This window comes from Melanerpes formicivorus, unplaced genomic scaffold (genome assembly GCF_026170545.1).
Source record: "Melanerpes formicivorus ecotype bairdi unplaced genomic scaffold, bMelFor1.0.p_v2 SCAF_2, whole genome shotgun sequence".
In the NCBI taxonomy this organism is placed as follows: domain Eukaryota; kingdom Metazoa; phylum Chordata; class Aves; order Piciformes; family Picidae; genus Melanerpes; species Melanerpes formicivorus.
Window position 1 is genome coordinate 30,913,466 of NW_027142354.1, and position 21,685 is coordinate 30,935,150.

At 37.1% G+C, this 21,685-nt stretch overlaps 1 protein-coding gene across 1 annotated transcript in view; it reads left to right on the top strand.

Moving 5' to 3' along the window:
* Positions 1 to 20,582: 20,582 nt before the first annotated feature.
* The window catches only part of CHRM3 (cholinergic receptor muscarinic 3), a 208,544-nt gene continuing 207,441 nt past the window's right edge, over positions 20,583 to 21,685 (top strand). The window contains exon 1 of the mRNA XM_068147628.1: positions 20,583 to 20,686. The gene's annotated coding sequence lies outside the window, so the exon portion shown is untranslated. The remainder of the gene's footprint in view (positions 20,687 to 21,685) is intronic.

The window sequence follows — 21,685 nt, forward strand, 5'->3', positions numbered from 1 at the left end:
ATACACTTCTGCATGTTACACCAGGTGGTATCTCCCTCTATTATACCTCATTTTTATGCAGTGCCCCATGAATTTAACTTCCTAGTGAAGTTGCTTTCCAAATGGGACTTAAAAACACATATCTTCTTTACCTTTCATCTTAATACTACTTCTTAGCTTTGATGTGTTGTTTAATTCTGTAATTTTATTATTTAACACCTGAGAACACGACAGAGAACAATTTCTGAGAAATCTACTGTATAGACATGCACAAAGTTTAAAGCTGGTTATAAATTTTCTGAAAACAAAACGTATCTTTTGAAATTGGAAATGGAGCCTAAACATGTTGTTTTAAACACTTGGTCTGAGATAACTTTGCCAGTTTGAAGGGAGGAGTCTTACAGCCCTGCAGCATCAGGAGCAGCAGATTTCATCAGACAGAAGCAAATAATTGAATAAATGACAAAGGAGAAAAAGAAATCACTATTACTAGCTCCTTGCTCTTTGTTCCTCAGATATGTCATGAAACCAATGAGAAATCCACTTGTGGTTCTGATTGCAGGGACCAGGGTGATTCACAGCAAATGCCTCAAATGACTTAAAGTCTAATTTTGTACATGCAAAGAAACTGACAGAAACAGTGCTTAAATAAAGATTAATATTTGACATTGAACCAATCATCCTGAAAGCACCATTTGCCTGATACCTCTGGGATCAATGACAAGTACCAGCCTAAAGACCGTCAAACTATCAATTTAGTCCTATGATTCTCCAGGAGGAGTTATGGCTTACAGCTGCCTGAATTTCATTCTTACAGTTACTGTATATCAGAAAGATCAGTGTTTATTGCAAATGGGTCCTTTGCCTCTGGAAAATGCCAGCAAATGATAATTCTTCTATTAACCTATTTATCCAGGGTATCATTTGCTTTGATTGCTAAACATAAGTACTAAGGGAAAAATATAATTTACAATACCTGTTGAATATAGTTATAGGAAGTGACATCTGGTTATCTTAAAGGCAAGTGGTAAAAATACTGTTGCGATTCTCCTACCTGAGAGATCACTTTTCTGCAATACTCGTGGTACATCTATATGCACAGTGTTCTACCATGTGAAAAGAATTGAGTTAAACTTCATGTACTGTCAAATTACAGAGTTGGAGAGTGCTTTTTCTCACAGTTTCCTTCTCTGTGATGGTCCAAAGTTGTTCAGAGACTGCATTTCTGGATGAATGGAAGAGTTCTGCTGATTGTTCATATTATGGCATTTTAATGGGCAGAGGACACCCTTTGTAAAATACAATATATGTTAGATAAACTGGAGATACTAGGAAAATGTATGTAGGAGTGAGCAAGAGTTGTACATTCTAGCTTGATAGCAACTAGAAGTGGAAGAGAGACTTAGAGCAAGAAAATAACTTTCCTAAAAGAAGTAGAGAGACATGGTATCACACCCATTCTTACACCAAAGAATTCTTCATCGTAAAGGTTGTCTTGGAGAAACGCTGATAACTATAATGTTATGTATGCAAGGGCTTATTAACAGTGCTCTGTGTCCATCCTCCGGGAAGGCACGTGATGAAGATGCTAACAGCATAAAGTCATTCTAGTAGCTATAAAAAAGGGTGGTAGATCATAAGTCTGTCTTTCCAAATTCTGTATTAAGGGCACACTAGTTTGTGGCATGTAGCAATATCTAATGCTTATGCTTATACATGCAAATATTTGTTACGGTTTCAGTAGCTTAATAGTTTTTTATACATTTAGCTTCTTCATGCAGCCAGATAATTTGAATAATACCATCAGCAGAAAACGTTTTCATGCCAAAACCTGTTGCTCAGCATCATCACTTACTACCCTTCTGGTGTCCTGCTGTTCTGCATGACATTTCCATATGTATTTTGGCTGAATCTCTTTAGCTTTCTACCTTTATAATGGCTTACCAATTAAGCTAGCTGTGATGGATAATTAAGCTGGAGATGATATGAATAAGTTAAAAATATTTTTATCATAACTCATTAAAGTAACTACTTAAGTTCATGTTAAATTTAAGGGGATTGTGGGTGGGAAGGTCTGTGGAAATCAGGTTGGCTTACAAGTTTGTCATGCAGTTATTTTCTTTCTTCAAGAGAACGGTTTCTGTAAAGACTTCCATTTTTGGAAATTGAGAAAATTTTTGTAATGAATTCCTTCTGGAGAGGTAGAGGAAAATTATTGAAATTCTGGGGATCCAGATGTATATTATTAAAAGGTCCAAAGCTGCCAAAATAATCAGGAAAAAGTGGTGTTTAAAACTGGGTTTGCCATTGCCCAGTGAATGCACTTTAGCAACCTTCACATTGGGGTTTTCATTTTAATATATGGCAGTTTTAATGTTTATCAGGAAAATGAAAGAGGAAAAGTTCTCTTGTGGAAAGCTATTCAGTTCCTCTGGTGTAGTACATAGTGTGATTCATTTATGTACCCACCTGAGAGAGAATCAAAATCCTAATGATCATCAAATACTTGTAAAATTATTTTAATGAAAGGAGAAGACAAACAGGGAAAAGTATTACATACAGTGTTTCTATCAATTTGCCCAAAGCAGGAGTACTTTCTTATTCCCACATAATTACTTTTAAGAGGCTCTTCTGTGTTTAAAATAACATTTATTTTTGAAAGAATGTTAAGTATTTAGTCACTGTTAGTACGTGGCATGTTTTCCATCTCCTTGCTATAGTAAACTGTTGTAGTAATACTGTTCAGTGTGTAGCCTTCATAACTACTATATACTAATACAACTTCTTTGAAAGCCTTGGTAATTGAATCTGTTGCTCCAAACTGCAGTTCAGACAAAGCTGGTTCATAAGTCTTAATGTGCCCTGAATGATAGAAGGATGGCAATTGTTCAAGTGACATTTAGGAATAATTTACTTTCTAAGAATCTATCCTCATGTATTCAGTTAAACCATTCTTTATAAAATTCGAACTGTACAGCTTCTAGAAGATTTCTTTACTAAAAGAAGGCAATCCTTTCTCTGGGAAGAAACAGGAAAAAAAGCATTGGATCACAAACGTAAGTCTTGTAGATCATTAAAGAAGAGTGTTTTGTTATGAGTAATGAAGTGTGAAGCTGATAATATTGCAACTAGTGCTTAATTTAATGAAACAGCAGTTACAGCAAGTTGACAAAGTTGAAAAAACTATAAGAAAGTATAACAGTTAAGGAAAAACAAGTTCAAAAGTCAGAGCATACTCATTTAGATGTGACTGTCTCATTCCCTTGTGGGACTGTTCAAAGCCAGTAGGTTTGTGACTGACTTGCTTGAGCTTCACTCTGTCAGCTCTGCTTTGTTGTTTGGTCTTTGTTTTGTTTTGGTTTGGCTTGTGGGTTCTTTGTGGTTTGTTTTGATTTATGTTTTTTTACTGAAGGAACAATATTTTAACTTTTCAAAATGAGTTGGCTCAAATGAATTGTTTATCTTAAAAAAAATTTAACTAGCGACTCTGCTGAGCATCAAAGCAGATCTGAGGAGCCCAGCTGTCTTAGAAATCTGGCTGTTTGGGTGGATTGACAAATACTAAATTTTAGATGCTGCACTTTGTTGATTGTAGGCAGATTGATTGTTTAAACAATTTACTTTGATAACGTAGTAACGTGAAAATCTAAGAACTGCTCTTATTCAGGTTATATATTTCAATTTCTGTGAATTTTGATCTGAAGAATATTGATCCTATGCCTTTATCTGGTCCACATAAATAGTCATGCAGCAGAATTTGTGGCATGGTATGCTGAAATTTTTCTTCTCTGCAGTGAGATGCAGATTATAGTTAGAAGGTATGAACAGAATGCTAGGTATCTAGCTAGCTTCTCTTCAAATGTTAACTAGAAGAAAGTAAATCATAATGTTAACTTGATTCTATATAAGTCAGTTTCTTTAAAGAACAACGTATTACTTTCCTCATAGCTTTAGCATTTGTCTTTTAATGAGAAGAAAACAAAAATTTTCTGCTTCAATATTTCATTCCTTTTGTCCATCACAGGCTGCATATGCTTAGTATTTCTTTCTGATCAGTGGTGTAGTTTTAATGCAAATTCCCCACTGATCCCTTCTTACTGCCTACTTAGAGGATGTTGCTTCATTACCTATTTCTGACAAGTGTGAACTGGCAGCTTTTCAGAGGAAATTAAACCAGAAGTCCCATTTCACATCTAGTTTATCTTGGTTGTTTTTCTATATAGGATAATTACATTATTTTGATTATAAAGTTGTTTGAAATCTGAAGTCTGTTTTATAATAAGTTTTGAGGCAGGTAGGATGGAAAACATGAATGAATTAGGCTTCTTAATTTTGTTTTTTCCACCTTGGTATTTTGCTTTTAAATTATTATTTCAATTCATCATGGTTTTATTTTGGGTATTTTGTTTGGTTGGTTGTGTTTTAGTAGTTTTTCTTACAGCATTTTCTGAGTGCTGAATTTTGAGGTATTCCTTCTATGGGGAAAGCACTTCCAAAGAAAACAATGTTTTCTTTAAAATTCACAGGGGTAGAGGCAAGTATATAAATTTTTTTGGAAAGTATGTGTATAAGTAGGGGATTGCTTGAAACTATTCTAAAGGACTTTTTAAAAATTTCTGCCTACATATTTTAAAAATTGGAAACTGAAGTTTCAGTTTGTACTGATTCAGAAGGCTCTGCAGAGGGATTTGGCTGGGCTGGACTGAGGTGAATTGTATCAGGTTTAACAAGGGCCAAGTACCAAGTCCTGTACTTGAGTCACACCACCTTCATGCAGTATTCCAGGCTTAGGGAAGAGTGGCTGGAAAGCTGCCTGGTAGAAGAGGACCTGGGGATGCTGGTTGACAGGCAGCTGAATGTGAGCCAGCAGTGTGCTCAGGTGGCCAACAGCATCTGGGCCTATATCAGAAACAGGAGTAGGGAAGTGATGGTGCTCCTGTAAGTTGTCACTGTTGAGGCTGCTGGAGTGTGTCCAGACAAGGGCAATGAAGCTGGTGAAGGGCATGGAGAACAAGTTATATGAGGAGTGGCTGAGGGAACTGGGGTTGTTAAGGCAGGAGAAGAGGAGGCTGAAGGGAGATGTCATTGCTCTCTACAACTACCTACAAGGAGGTTGTAGTGAGGTGAGTGTTGGTCTTTCTTCCTAGTGTCAAGTGATAGAACATGAGGAAATGGGCTCATGTTGTGCTAGGGGAGGTTTAGAATGTTTAGTAGGAAAAAAATTCTTTAGTGGAAGAGTGGTCAAACATTGGAATAGGCTGACCAGGGAGGTGGTGAGTCACCATCCCTGGAGGTGTTCAAAAAACATGTAAACGTGGCACTTCAGGACATGGTTTAATGGCCGTGGTGGTGTTAGGTCAGTGATTGAACTCAATGATCTTTGAGGTCTTTTCCAAACAAAACGGTTCCATAATTCTATGATTACTGGGACAAAACTTGAGGGTTTTGTTTGTGGTCTTTCAGATTTGCTTTTTTGACTCATAACTTCTTTTGTCTTTTATCCCTGTTGCACTTTGAAAAGAAGAAGCAGTTAGAAACCTTCCACAAGTTCTGAAGCAGGATGGGACACAGCTTTGACACATTTGATGACCATGGTCATCTGGTCATATAAAGCAAGCAACCCCATGTGTGTTTTAGGATAATGTGCACGTGTAGCATGAAAGCAACCAAAAGTAATATGAAACTATATAAAAAAAACCCTAATGGTTTGTTTTAGTAGGGAATGGGCAACACCCATGCCATTTTTTCAGAAAGGATGTCAGGGTCACCTTGTCATCAGAGCATGTGGGTAGCCTCTCTGTTGCCCTGCTTTGTGCATATGTTACCCTTCAGTTGTTGTAAACTGATAGCTGAAATAAGAAAATTGTTCCAGTTCTGACCCATCTGCTCTCTGCTGAGTGGTGGCATTTTCAAGTGCATGAGTAACTCTCTGTGCGGTGTCTAGTTTATTAGAACATGCGTTTAGGGCTTTTATTTGTTGTGGCCTGGGTAGGAAGGAAGAGAGCACACTTTATTTCAATAAGCATCATATGATTCTCTCTCTGCTTTACAAATATTTTTAAACTGGATTTGCTAATCTTGTTTGTCGTTGATATATAATTTGAGCTTGGCTGCTTTTTGTCTCCAGCTTGTTGGAGATGACAGACTTGGTATTGCTATGTTCTACTAAATGTGTTTCCTGGTAATATCCCATCTGTATGGCCAGCTGAACTTTCCTGTGTGATGGGGGAACCAGGTAGCTGAAGTAGTGTCCTATTTGGGCTTCTTCTGCAGCTTCTACTCTCTCCTTCAGGCAGCATCAAGAGTTTCCATTCAAAGAAAGCCAGCTCCGAGTATTTATTAGTAACACAGACATAGCTCATGAAGGACCTGGGAGAGATTGTTAGCTTCTGGGTCCATGTGTCACCCTAGCTGAATCTTCTGCTTCCTGTACCTCTCCGCCTCGGCTTCCTAGGTGCTCAGCCATCCCCTGGCAGGGTAATGAGGTGCTAGAGTGGCCAGGTAAGATACAGAATTGCAGTTTATGTTCACAAAGTTCAGTGTAAACTTGGAATGACTGTTCAGTGTTCCCAAAGCATGTCCAATATATAATGTCCACTAACAATAATCATATTATGCTCTTACCACACACCATTCTCCTCTTGAATCAAAACATAAATGTCAGTAGAGTAATTAAGGAACTTCTGACAAAATTAGATTATTTTCCTATTACTAATATTCTCGTATTACCACATAGAGACAAGTCAACTGGCATAAGTCTGTGCAGAAAGAATTATAGTATATTATACATAACAGAAAAAGAGAGGAAAATAGGGACAAAAGAAGAAAAGTTTTTGACTAAGCAAGATGGTTAAAAATAAAATAGATATGAAATGCAACATTACACAATAAAAAGACAGAAAACTCCATTGGCTATTGTGACTGTAAGGCTCAACCCCCTCTTGTGTACTGTACATCAAACATTGATGTCTCTAGGTGCTTTCGGGAGTGAGAGAAAACTGATTCACTGTGTTTAATTGCTACTTTACAAGTGCAACCAAGTGCAAAGTAATAATAAAAGTGCCGGTCAGGTAATGAAGCAATAAATATAACATGTGGGAGTTCTTGTAACTGAGAAACACCTTTAGGTTTTTATTTTCTTTTGGGACTGAGAAGCCATGCTTTTCCAACAAGCATTAAAAAAAAAAAATAGTCCTGCATTGTCACATCACTTACACTGGCACAAATCTGGAGGTATATGGATGGATTGGAACACCTTTCTACCTTGGCAGTCAGACAGGCAGTTTCACCAAATAGACATTCATTTTTTCCAAACTCAAAGTGTTTTTATGCATGGTTTTAGTCTAGGAATTCTTAACTGTGACTTCAGCTTCTCCACCATAAATTGCTATGATTACAAAATGCTGCTGGAGGCTCCATAAGTTCCTTCACTGGAATGGCACAGACCAGTTTTATGTTTTGTTGGCTTTATGCCCCTGGAGCTGTGGTCTCTTCACTGTGACTTTTTGATAAAAACATTGAAAGTTAAAGGTGACTTGATACGTGAAGGCTTCCTGTATCTCAGTGTCATGGGTTCAGGATGGGCTGGCTAGTAGACAAATGAGAAATGCTTTCTCTTAACCCTTCTCTCTTGCCAGAGTGAAGGAGAAAGGGAATAAGAGAGAGAGACTCATGGACCAGAAAAGAAAACTAAAACTGCTTTATGAGAATAATAAAATGCAATACATAAAAATATATACAAAACCAATACTGAATCCTACTGTCCTGATGGCAAGTGAGTCACCATCACCACTGATGCTGTGGGCAGGCACTGGGAAAGTCCCAGACTGGACTCAGTGGAAATTTGGAACCGGATTCAGGAGCTAGATTCTGGAACACAGAGATTGTGTTCAAAGGCAGAACAGACAGCATCCTCCTTGGACACTGTCCATTGAAGAAGAAGTCTTAATCCTTGTGATCCCTCAGCTTTATACTGCGTATGACATATATGGAATGGAATACCTGGTTGGTCAGTTTAGGGTCACTACGGTCACTTACTGTACCTTCAAAGTGGCACACAAGATTAACAGTGACCTTGGTCTCCCTAGGAGCAAATATATGCAAGAGCCTTTCTGCATACCGATCCTTAGTAATACCTGTAAACACCAAGCTCTGTCATTTCTAGATGTAGATACTTTCTGCGGAAATGCACTGTTAACTTCAGACAGTTCAGTCAATTAGACTTAACTGAAAATTAAAATCACTGAACAGAATTAATTCTGTTGTAGCTCAAACCAGGATGCTAGCAGACACCTGCATTTCTGAGATGAAAGGATCGGGTCCCTTCATTCCCCTTCTTTGCCAATCATTTTTGTATTTTTTTATAGTCTTTCTGCTATCATAATCCCAGTTCGTTCCCATTGGACATCTATGTAATAAAGCAGAAATGAATCATCCATGCATCTGATGAGATAAAGACATCTTAACATGAAATTTTACTTTGATTACCTTTTATGGAGCCCAAGGGAATTCTAAATAGACAAATAAGCATTCCGTAGATACCTCTGATTTGTAAAACTGGCTATTCCCAGAAAATGATAAACCAGAAAAAAACTTTCCTTTTGACAATTGAAAAAAAAAAAAGTAATACATAAATCTAATTTTGCCTGTTTTTTGGCTACAAACCAAAGCATTTAAAGTGCTTCAGAATCAATCAACAGTTTTACAGTAAGAAGTAATGATAAACATTTAAAAAGATTAATAGAATAGAATTAACCAGGTTGGAAAAGACCTTTGAGATCATAGAGTCCAACCCATCATCCAACACTATCTAATCAACTAAACCATGGCACCAAGTGCCCCATCCAGTCTCTTCCTAAACACCTCCAGTGGTGGTGACTCCACCACCTCCCTGGGCAGCCCATTCCAATGGCCAATCACTCTTTCTATGAAGAACTTCTTCCTAACATCCAGCCTAAACTTCCCCTGGCACAGCTTGAGACTGTGTTCTCTTATTCCGGTGCTGGTTGCGTGGGAGAAGAGACCAACCCCCACCTGGCTACAACCTCCCTTCAGGTAGTTGTAGATAGCAATAAGGTCACCCCGGAGCCCCCTCCTCTCCAGGCTAAGCAACCCCAACTCCCTCAGCCTCTCCTCATAGGGCTTGTGCTCCAAACCCCTCACCAGCTTTCTTGCCCTAATATAAGTTTCCACCTTTTTCAGAAGCCAAAGTATTTAAAAATTGGGAATCCTTTTTTAGGGAGAGTTGATGAATCTGAATCCAGGTGTAAAGGGGTTCTTGATAGAATTCCTATAACCTTATAGACTCTCGTACCAGAATTCTTTCAAGGTGGAGTATAGTTAAGAGACTTTCTAAGACCTTGTAGGAATGGTATGTTGAAGCAAGGAATGGATCTTCCTGGTGTAAATTAATCTGGTACCAAAATCGTGACAGCATATGCTGCTGCTGTTGTCTTTGAAAGCAAGTTGCTTCCTGACACTTTCCTGCTATAATAAGGTGACTCCAAGGATGTGGCATGTCCAGATTTAATTTAGGTATCTAGCCAAGCAATAAGCTGAAAAATAAGTTAATTACCTGTGAGGTGTTAGGATATTTCAGATAAAATTGTATATATTCAGCCTACTTGGCACAAACTGTAAGGAAAGTTTTTAGTTTTAAATTATTTGTACGGAAAAAAAATCCTTTTAAAGTACTCACTTTCTCACAGGGTATTGAAGGTGGCTTTGTATGTGAATTACTGGTAGGTACTTTTCACATCAAAATCTAATTTTAAATTATTTTATAGACCTTTCTGATTTTGCTTGTTTGTTTGTTTGGGGGGTTTTGTCTTTTAGGAAACAGATTAATTAATTTTGTTTGGGTTTTTTTGTTGTCCATATATAGAGATGTACAATTGAAGTCCGCACAGGGCTGCACTTTAGAAAGTATGTATCTTTTAGGGAAGAAAGACTAAAATCTTCACATTGAAAAGATGTAGACACTGCTTGTTCAAGTCTAAGAATTATAAGCAATGCTTAAGCTGAAAACATGTCTGAGAATCCTCCTCTTTTAAGAGAGCATTATTCTTCTTTCCTGGAGCCGCATCTTACTAGTTTTTCACCGTGACCATTTCCTTTGCTGTTTTCCATATGTGTTATCCCTGTGCAACCAACTGTGCTTGTACCAATCCTGCCTGCCTTCTGCCTTTGTCCTCTTCAGAGACACTGTTTCAAAGAAAAGAAATATACAAACCATTCATTCATTCATTCATCCCTTTCCTGCCTTCTCCTTGTTTGCAAAACAAGCAGGAAGCTATTTGTGCCTGGTGACTCACCATCAGATTTTATGAGGAGATTATGCTGAGTATCATGGATTCACACACTCATCTTTGTTGGAGGTCAATGTCTTGGCAGCATTTCCCTGTAAATACCATATAAGTACTGAGCTGTTGATCTTGAGAGCTTTAAGTAATTTCTGCCTTCCATGGTAGTGGCTGTGCATCTTATTCAGAACAGTTGCCAACAGTGGTACAAGGTGACAAATTCTGTCTCTGTATTGAATAGGAAATTTCTTGAATTTCAGTTGGTGTGTGGGTGCCTACTCAGCAGTACCCATGTCTCGTCACCTTCATCCTGAAGCATGCACTGGTTTTTACTTTTGTTAATTCAAAGACCTGTGGAGATGAACACATAAAATCTGATTAGTTACTGTTCACAGCCTTTCACTTTGTAATCCTTCTCCCCTCTTACTACATGGTTGCTTCCTGCCCATTTGTATCTATTCTTGCATTTTCTGTTGCCTGCCTTCAGTGGACTAATTTTTAAGGTCCCTTAGCTTAAGGAGCTGTCAGTTCTCTGAAATCAGGGAGATTCCCATGGGTTTAAGAGCTGGGCTACAGAATCGCAGCTGGGGATTCAGCATTTACTTGTTTGTATTTCTCTAAAACTTCCTGCACATTTGTGAGCACTTAGGCATGATGCAGATCCATTGAATTATTATTGTGATTTCATTGTAACTAATGTTACAAAAATTGATTAATTTGATGTTAGAACATTCAGATGAGCATATATTTTGTTGAGACCATATGAGTGGCAGTGCTTTCTGATTGTGTAAGCTTATTTGGAACAGTAAGGGAAACTGAAGAATTGCACAGGAATTGTAGGAGATGGAGATGATACCGTACACAGAAGCCACTACCACCTGTGGCTCAGTAATTTTTGTCAAGTTTCTGAGGGCTGGGAGTAATGGGGGGTATACTTTGGGATCACTTATGTTACTGCCTTGACATTTGCTTTTTACCACTGTTGGAAGTGACAGTCTGATCTTGTTGAACTCCTTTCTGAGGTAGTGCAACATTCTTACATTCATACAAGTTTCTGAAATGACAACGTGTTTAAAAAGCCAGAAAAGCTGTTTCAAACATAACAGAGAACTAAGGAAAGGAAAAACATGAAAAGGAGAAAAAATCAAAACACTCCCCCCAACAAACAAATCAAACAAAATCCCCCAAACACCCACCCATGTGTAAATTTTCCTTGGGAAGAAATAACTATAGTATAGAGAATTTTTGATGTGGCTCATATTTTATGTGAATTAAATGGTGTAAGCCTATATATCTTGTTAGGAAGTCTGACTGTCTCACTTTGCTGGCCTATGCTCTGGTTTATCAAGGAAGATTTTATAATCTTTGGAAGCATCAAATGTTTTCAGGTTGCTGAGCAGGAAAACATTTAGTTTGTCTGGCTGTACAAAGTGAACTTTAGCACAAATTCCACAAGTTGAGATTCAAATCATGCATTTACAATTACTGTCTTTTAGAAATTCTTTGAGAAACAGAAATAGTTTATTTTACCATTAGTGTTCATTGACTTATGGTCATAATTTAAAATATAAACATAGTTCCAATTCATCAGAGGATCTGAGGAGTTGCTGGTTATCTCTACTTAAAGAAAAATGTCAGTGAGAGATCTTCTGTCAGAACTGTCATGTACTGTTGCAATTGCAGCTGTTGACTGTATCGATTGTTCTAGAATCAATTTGGATAATTTGAGACTTCACATAAGTAATAGATTATTATTTAAATAAAAAATTACTTATTTTTAAGTAATACCCCTTCCTCCCCCTTTCCTGTTCCTTCTTCCTCAAGACATCTTCCCTGTAGATACTAGTCTCAGAGGTATCCCTAGGGGTCTTATGGTTTTGGCATGTACTTACTCGTCAGCCTTGTTCAGGATTGTTGAGTATCTCATTGTTTTCATTAATTTATGAGTGCTTTGCTTTAAAAACAATTTTTATTTATTTATTTTGTCTTTTTAGAAAAGAATGCACCATTTTCAGCTCCTCTCTCTCCCTCTCTCTCTGACAGTTCACTGCATTAGGCTTCTTCTTCTGTAGAGGACTCCTTGGCTTGTTTTGGTACCAAAATTTTCCCTTTTGAGGCAGCAGTCCTATCACTCAGGTTCATTTCATGCCATTTACCTCTTATATACTTTCTTCTGACTGATTTTGAACTACAGATTTTAAAACTAAAAAACCGTGTAGTGAAGTCTGATCACTGCCAATCAAAAACATTAAGCGTACTCTTGAATTTACTTTGCCATAATTCAGTCTGCGTTTTCTCTCAGTCTCTAGTTTTGTCAAGTTTACTGTATATTCCAACAGGATTGAGAAAACAGAAGACTTGAACTCAGTCACTGCAGCAATCTCCTTGCATCCAGGCATTGGACATTTTGGTTGAAAACTTCATAAGCTTGATATGATACTTCTATTGTTTCAAATGCCTAAAATCTACTACTGAACTTGGATTTTGATACCATCAGCAATGCATGTTCCATGATTGCCTAAAAGATCTGTAGGAATTTCAGATGTAACCTGATAATTATTTACAGTAGAGATAGGGGTAATCGAGATGATCTTGGTTTTGCTTTATTGATATGAAATGCTGTAGCATTTGAAATCTCGATTTTGTGTAGCTTATGTGGGAGCAAATTGCAAAATGAATGTGGACAGAAAGTATGATAGTGTTTTTGTGAAGAGTGTCTGGGAAGCACATCATCATCAGTGGTAGAAAAATGCTAATGAAAATGAAATATTTATAAGGCATCTTTAGTTACTGGATTTCTTTCTAGCAAGGACTTGGCTTCTTCTTAAATACAGAAAATAACAGAAAACAAATCTATATTAAAAGCCCCATGCCTCCCCATGTTCCCTTTTAACGTTTTGGAAGCAAAAAAAGACCCTGTTTTGAGTATGTTCAAAACTCAGACTAGTTTTTCAAACTCCTCTAATATTTTAAAAAACCTTAGAACCGATAGAACCATGCGGTTAAGCATCTTCCATGTGAAGAGGATGTCCCTTGAACAAAAAATACATCTCAAAGAAAATGTTGTTTTCTGAAAGTTGCAAGTTTCAAGGTACCACATGCTGAATGAAATAGAAATGACTTTTTAGTGAAAATACAAGTGATGCTTACTATTGAAACATGAGTTAAATCTGCTTTCTTCCCATACTACATGCAGGAGGAGTGAGGCGTTGCTTCTGTGCTCACAGGGCTGTTTCTAAGCATGTGGGCCACATGCTGAACTCTTCAAGCTTGGCTACTAGGTGAAATAAAGTCAGCATTTGGGCTGGATGTTCTGGAGTTCTGTCAAAGTACAAATTTGGAATGACAAAAACAGTTTTTCTGTCTGGAAGCAGAAAAGGTTCATTTGCGTGGAAACCTATAACCCAGTTGGTAGAATTAGCAAAGTTACAATCCGTTGAGGAGAGATTTTTAAATATTTTTTTTTTTTTTTTAATTTTGACTGCACAAGTACTGCTGTCTCCCATGCACAACTGTTTGTATCCATTTCATCTAAAGAAAAGGTGTGAGATAGTGAAGAGTTTCCAAGGAAGGTGTTCTACTGCAGTCTATACAGATGAGAACTACTATTTCTCTTTCAATTTTATATAATCCCTATTCTAATGAAAATAAACAAGAATGCTATTATTATACAGACACCTAAAGTTTATGTAGTGATTATCCTTCCATGTATAACATGCTCTTGCTTGCCTTTTGGAATATTTTTTTTTTTTTTTAATATCTGAAGGTTAGCCTTTAGGTCATAGCTTTTATAGGTTTAGCATAAGCCTTTAATCTCTCTTTAATGACTTGTGTGTGTAACTTGTTCTAAATTATTACTAACAAAGCTACTACATAGTAAAGTACAGTACATCCTTGTAGTACTAGAATTCTTTGTCTTATTTATTTATGTCTTATTAGAAGAAAAAAATAGGGCCCTTCTCTTCTCATTTCCCCCCAAAAAGGCCCTTTCCAGACACTATGGTACCACAGAGCAAGTGTAATCTGGAAAAAGAATACTCAGATTTGGCTAACAGCATCTTGGTCAGGGAAGCAGTGCTAATTTTGGGGGAAAAGGTTGCTGAATTTTCTTCCTCTTTTTTTTTTTTTTTTGGTGCCTGGTGTTAGGTTATAGTAAGAACAGCAATAAAAATAGTATTTTAAACATTGGAGTTATCATCTTTATGATTATTGTTAATATAGCTCGACTACATAGGATTTGTACAATATGTATGTATGCCTTATACCAGACAATATCTGCTGAACTAATCTCAACAATTTGAAGACCTACATATTGTTAACTGATGGACCTTCTTGGTTATCTCAAAGACATTTGAACTTTGTATCTCTTATTCATTATAACAAAAGTACTTGTTTCATAATGATTTTGCTGTATGGTATTTTCACAGAAAAATAAATGTAATGAAACTTTTAAACTCTGTTTTCTCCTCATCTCTTGTGATTTTCCTCCCACTTTTGGTATGCTGCTTCCATCCCGATTTAACAATGAGAAAAAATTTGCTTACTACCTTTGGTATGTTCATTATTTTTGGGGCTCCTCAGAGGAAATGTGCCAGCTGGCTCCCTTGCCCAAGAAACACAGTAACCAGACTTGAGGTTCTAAGCTTCCTTCTCCCCAAACCTGTTGCTCTAAACAGGTCGCCTCTGAATTGCTTAGAGCATTACTAACAAGCTTCAGGATAAAGGAACGTTTGAAATGTACAAGGTAGGTGAGGTATAGTATTGACACTTTTAATCTTCTTCCCAACCAGTTATTTTCTACTCTGAAGTACATTCTGGCCTTAGAGCAACTCAAGTACATGTCCATGAGGGAATCAAAATTTTTAAACTTTAGACAAACATGTAATACCAAAGTTGCTAAGAGGGGACAGCTGATGTTAACTAACAGGAAGGCCATGAATGGAAAGACAGCTGAACGCTTATTTAATAGATCATGGTTAACATCAATCTGTGCACAGCATAATGGTCAATTACTGACTGCTTAAATAACCTTATATAGTATGACTTTGTGTTGTAATCTACAGAGTTTGAGTAAGTCTGCTTTCTTTCCCCCACATTTTAAATGTTATCTTTGCTTCCAAGAAACCAAGATTGTTTTTGTATTTTGTAATCCCAGTTAATGTGTGTAATGGATACTTGCTGCACCAAGTTGAGTGTCCTACATACCAGTGGAGAGGAGGATGAATGACCCTTCTGAGGAGGTTAAAAACAGTCCCATCTCACTTTTTAGTCTACTTTGCTGGTGCTGACATATTAAGGATGAGGTGCCAGGGAGCTGTTTCAACCTCATTTCTTCTTGGCAGGGTTTTTTTTTTTTTTTGTTGTGTTTTTTGCAATATATGTGGTATTTGAAGCTTTATTTAGTTTTATTCCCCCCCAAATAATGGTATGGCTGTTATAGTTAGAGACTTGTTGTTAATTAATACTGTTCATTAAAGGATTAGCTCTGAGGGAACATGCTAGGAACTACTGTGTTGCTGATGTTTGAGAGTAAACTGAACAAGGGAACTTAGTTCTGCTTTCAGGTTATCCACAGTCAGTCTTGTATAGGGGTTATTTCTTGGATGAGAATATGTGGGTGTTTTGTTTTGTTGGGGTTTTCTTTTCAATGAACTGTTATTGCTAGATGGTAGAATATCTGCATAAATCATAACACTATATTAATCTCTTTGCCAAGCTGTATCAGTGGCTATGCACAGAATTTAAACATACTTTTTCCATGTGACACCTTGTTTCTGTTGCTGATACAGTAAAAATATTCTGGGTGATCAACCATTTTCTGCAAGGTGGAAAAGATATAGAAAGCTATTCCCTAGCATAAAAAGAAGACACAGGCACTTGACAAGAGCGGAATACAGTTGCTACTGGTGTCGATTTGCCTAGAATCTGTTAGAAACCTGCTGTGAAAGTTAATCTTGCATCATAGAAAGGATGTGAACTGTAGCACTGGAGAATGAATGTCACATTTTCATGACATATTTGCTCAGGACCAGTGTCTCTGACTGGAAATACATTAGCCCTATTTCTTCTTCCGATGTCATGCTAATGGAAGAGACTGGGTAATAAGGGAAGCTCATGAAATATTTTTAGGAGGAAAGTATTTTTAAAATTACACAGCTCTTAGGAATTTCTCTCAGGTGATATTAAATGCACAATTTATTAGTATGCATAGAAGTGATATTCAGAACCTTTTGATTAATACCCAGACATGTCAGTTCCTCTGTTCTGTACCCTTACAGCAGCAAAATGGGTATTTTTCCCATAAACTGCTTACAATATGTGCAGACAGATATTGGTGTAGCATTGTGAGGGTTCACACACACATAAAGTAAACATCCTAAATGAAGCCTGTGATTTGAATGGCAAATTTGCAACAAAACATTCACCTGAATACTCAAAAAAATGCTCAACAGAAATAATGGATCCTAGTGATTACATTTAGCCCTAACTAAGTTTTAAACTAAATTGATGCTCTTCATCAGTAATTGATTGCTAGAAATTTTATTTTAAAATAAATTACTTTAAAATCAGAAATAATTTTTTATACATCAGAGTGCTGAAGTACTGGGGCAAATAACCTTAAATAATTTCAGACACTGAAGGAGAATGTAGTAATATTGGTGGGGAATCAACAGGGAGAAAACCCAAAGAAAGATATGAGAGGAGTGTAACCAATGAAGTATTCACTGTTCACAGACTACAGGTGAATAGTCTGTCTTTCCCAAGACTGAAAATGGTCTGAAAAATTATTGTCCATCAATTGTTCATGAAAATTCCTTATTTTTTTAAAAATCGATACTTGCTGTCAGATGCAAATTTAGTTAACTCTGCTCCAAATGCAGCTTGTTACATGTTTGTTTTGTTTTGTTTTTTACTTTCTTTTTGGAGAATTGTGTTCTTTGGCCTCCAAGTACTAGACTTTTTGTTGTATATGTAAGCTTAATTTGTTGCACTTTCAAAATAAATCAGTTGCCAGCAGAGTTTGCGTAAGGACTGAAAAACACTTTATCAGTACTCATTAGACAGTGTGGTTTTAAGGTCCCACTGTTAAGACAAATGAGAGTTGCAAGCAATACTATGCTACTCCACAGTTTTAAAATATTACACATTCAAATTGTTTAATATTAGTATTAAATAACAGTTACAATAGTTGCTAAGGGCCAAAACGTTTGGTCGTTTGGGTATGAGCCAGGTTTGTTCATTATAAGGGGACAAATGCATCTAGTTCCTTTTCCTGCTGTGAACATTTAATATCTTGTTACCCTTTGTTGTGCTACAATAATCACTTGGCATTTAGCATGTTGTTGATGCAAATCTTAGCATAACCAAATGTAGTGGAGGAGGCTTAATTTAAATAAAGAAAAGTTGTTATAAGTAGCAATCAGTTTGAATACAGTCAATAATTTAAAACAAGATATATGTTGAGTGCTTTTATCATGAAAACTCTTTAGCATCTGTATACATTTACATGGTATGTCCATCCTGGGTTGCACAGTGTGTAGCTGGCAGTACTGTTGGACTTTTGTGTTTTCTTTTTGTGACATTATACCTGGTAGTAACCATAGGTTAATAAAGAGCAAGGATCAAGAGTTATGCTTAGAATTTAGAGGTACAGGTACACAGAACATTCTCCTTTGTGATACTCTTCTTTTGTGGAGATAGTGGTGGAGAGGCAATACATACTAGTCTCCATATTTCTGAGAACTGAACCCAGAATAAAATTTTTACTTCATTCTCAGATACTGCCTTTTTGTATTCTATCGACATTAGCACTTCTGCTCTTGGAACAGGCTGCCGTTTGTGCTGGGGTTAGTTACTGGTGCCAGTCCCTGTACCCTGGGGTACTGCTGAACTTGTTGGGGCTGACTGCAGGAACATGGAATGCTGTTGTATGCATAACTAATTCTAACCAGAGGTTTTGTGTCCAGCAGTGAAGTCACAAATAAACTCATACTGTCCACCTGTGCCACTTAAGTGCTGGGAGCATATAGAGAGTGGCTACAATGAGGAAATTTTTAGTTTGCATTTCAGGTGTTCTGTAATTTTCACTCCTATTTTAGTAGCTTCCCTAAAAAAGCCTTTCTATTGTGGATGCTATCTTATTTGGGTTTCTGCTTATTAAAAAAAATAAAATTGCAATGATGTTATTCCTTGCAAGATTTATTTTTCTTTCATATTCTTAAAATACTTGAAAACATCAAAGTCTTTTAGTTGCTTTTAATTTTATGGACAGTCAAAATGCCACAGAAAGGTCAGGACTTGTATTGTTTTCCCTCTGCAGATAGCTTCTTGAAGGATTAAGGCGATCGGCAGAATATGCAAACATTTCCAGCTTTTTTTAGTTGGTCACTAAAGCCACCCTTAAGAACATCTTGGGAATCTAGTCCTGCAAGACAGCCCTCAGTCATATAATTGATAATAGCTAGGAGCTTCCATTAAAATGTTTTAGTAACTTTGCACTTTAGTGCAGTAAATCAATTCCTTTACATTTGAGATGCAGTGATTGATCACGTATGTGTAACTAGTCCATTGACATATAAACAGAGTGCATTTACTTTAACCACAAGTTTACTTCAAGTTATGACAGTGTAATTATTTGAACAAAGGTGTAGTTATTCAGAAATTATAACGTGACTGCAGAATTTATCTGACCAGGACCTGTTCATTGTGCACATTGATGGCTTTCTACATTCTACAGTTTTTCACACTGCAAAGAAAAATACGTGAGGTTTGTGGAAAAATTTCGGGAAGATAACTGCATTAGTGGGAAAAACTCATGGAGTTTTCACATTGATTTTATTTCTTTTAAAGGAAATTAATTAGGAGAGTCTCCTTGAAGTTTTTATAAATGTGAAAAACCTTGATCTCAGTGGCTTTTACCTCAGTCCTATATAGTCACTCAGCTTGGAGTCTGCCTCTCTTGCATTTCTACTGATCACCTGCATTTAAAAATGTAACTTGGAGCTTTGTATCACTGACTTTCGGGCTTACAGAAGTAGAAACAAGGAATTAATAGGAGTATGTTACCGTTGATGGGATGGTGGGTGTTCCTTGTTTTGTGCACACTCTAACCCAAGTTAAGCAGTGTACCTTGTGTTAGAGCTGATGTACCTTTGTACTTAATGTTGGGAGCATAGGTTTTATGGTTTTGTATACAGTGGACTATGTAGTCCTGCATAAAAGAAAAAAAAAAAGGAAAAAAAGTAGCATTTAAAAATGTTGGTTTGAGGAAAATGCTGATGCATAGAACTATTCTAATTAAATGACAGTAAATCAAATAACTGAATCTTGAAAAGTCAGATAAAGGCCAAAAAAACCCTGTGAAAGAACTGTGAATGAAGTATCTGAGCAAAATACATGGCAGTGGTGGCAGAGAAACTCTTGCACTGGTGTGGAAGTCTGTCTTTTAAAAAGTATGCTTCACAGAATCACAGTGTTAGGGGGTGGATGGGACCTCGAAAGATCATCTAGTCTAAACCCCCTTCCAGAGCAGGATCACCTATACCAGATCACACGGGAATGCATCCAGGCAGGTTTTTAATATCTCCAGAGAGGGAGACCCCAGAACTTCCCTGTGCAGCCTGTTCCAGTGTTCTGTCACCCTCACAGTGAAAAATTTTTCCTTCATGTTTCCATGGAACTTCCCATGCCTCAACTTCCACCCATTGCCCATTGTCCTGTCATTGGACATCACCAAGAAGAGCCTGGCTCCATCCTCTTGGCACTCAGCCTTTATATATTTATGAACACTAATGAGGTCACCCTTCAGTCTCCTCCAAGCTAAAGAGCTCCAGCTCCCTCAGTCTTTCCTCGTAAGGAAGCTGTTCCATTCCCTTAATAATTTTTGTGGCTCTGCACTGGACTCTTTGAAAGCAGTTCCTTGACCTTCTTGAACTGAGGGCCCCAGAACTGGATGTGATATTCAAGATGCAGCCTCACCAGGGCAGAGTAGAGGGGAAAGAGAACCTCTCTTGACCTACCCCCACACCCCTTCTAATACACCCTAGAATGGCATTGGCCTTCTTGGCTTTGAGAGCACATTGCTGGCTCATGGTCGACCTTCCATCCACCAGGACTGATACTTGGGGTTGTTCTTTCCCAGGTGCAAGACTCTACACTTGCCCCTGTTGAACTTCATTAAATTTCTGCCTGCCCAAATCTCCAGCCTGACTTGAAACTCAATTTTCACTACTTCAATGTCTGATTAACTTTTGTGTGTTTTGTTTTTTGTTTGTTGTTGTGGGTTTTTTTAGGATCTTGATGGTTATGGCAAAATCTTTCATCAACGTATGGTATAATGGCTTACCAGTTGGATGATTTAAAGTCATCTGAAACATGATACATATTTCCCTTCTTCATTGACCTTGGTAAGTTTTGTTCTTGCTCATACCTATTAAATGTTTGACTTCAGAGAAGAAATCCAAAGCTTGCAGTGACTTGCACTGGATGTTGCTCCTGTTGTTTTCATATTGACTAGCTTAGAGTTGTTAATTTACTGACTACATAAAGCCCATTTATTTTATGTAAGCTGTTTGCTGATGCTTAGAAAGATTAAGCTCAAAAAATAAACACACTTTTTTTTTTTTTTTCTCTTTTAAGTGATTCTGATGCACATCTTGAAGTGTTGTCTTTCCCTTCAGCTTGAAAGTATCTTCCCATCTGTATGGAGTGTCTTAGTTCAAAATTATATTCCATCCAATTAGTATGACACATACCATAAGGTATTTAAAAACAAAATAACTGCAACTGTGCTAAAAATATAATTCAAAATGAAGGGAAAAATAAATTATGAAGAATATTTTGAAAGAAGTTTTCACTTTTATTTTTCCACTGTTCCTATTTTTTTTTTTGTCTGCAATCTGATTATAGTATCTGTGAGCAATGATAAATTTTGCATAAACAGTAATATTAAAAACAAGGCTTCTCATAGTATATCTGAACTATCACTTCTGATTTACAGTGTCCAAACATGCAATAATGAGATCCAAAGCACGGGTTGTTCATTTGGTTAAAACATTGAGCAACCAAATTTGGATATCAAAATGTTCCACTGACTGTTCTTTAACAGACCAGAAATAGCAGTCAAGTCTCCTGTCTAAATACCAGGTTGAAACATTCGAGGTCACAGTCTCCTTTCTTGCTCTTCTCTATAAAGGTTTTGACCTGCCTCTTATGCTAAAGTGTATTTGTGAATGGTATTGAATTTTCTGGAATAGTTGTGTAGCAGTTGTTACAAATCTGCCTGTAAGTGTGTATTACCTTATGTCTGCATTTAGGGTTCAAGTTAGAAAAGACATGACATGCCAGTGTGAAAGGTAACTTTTCTATTCCTGCTCCATGTTTTAGTCTTTAGAGGGATTCAAAAG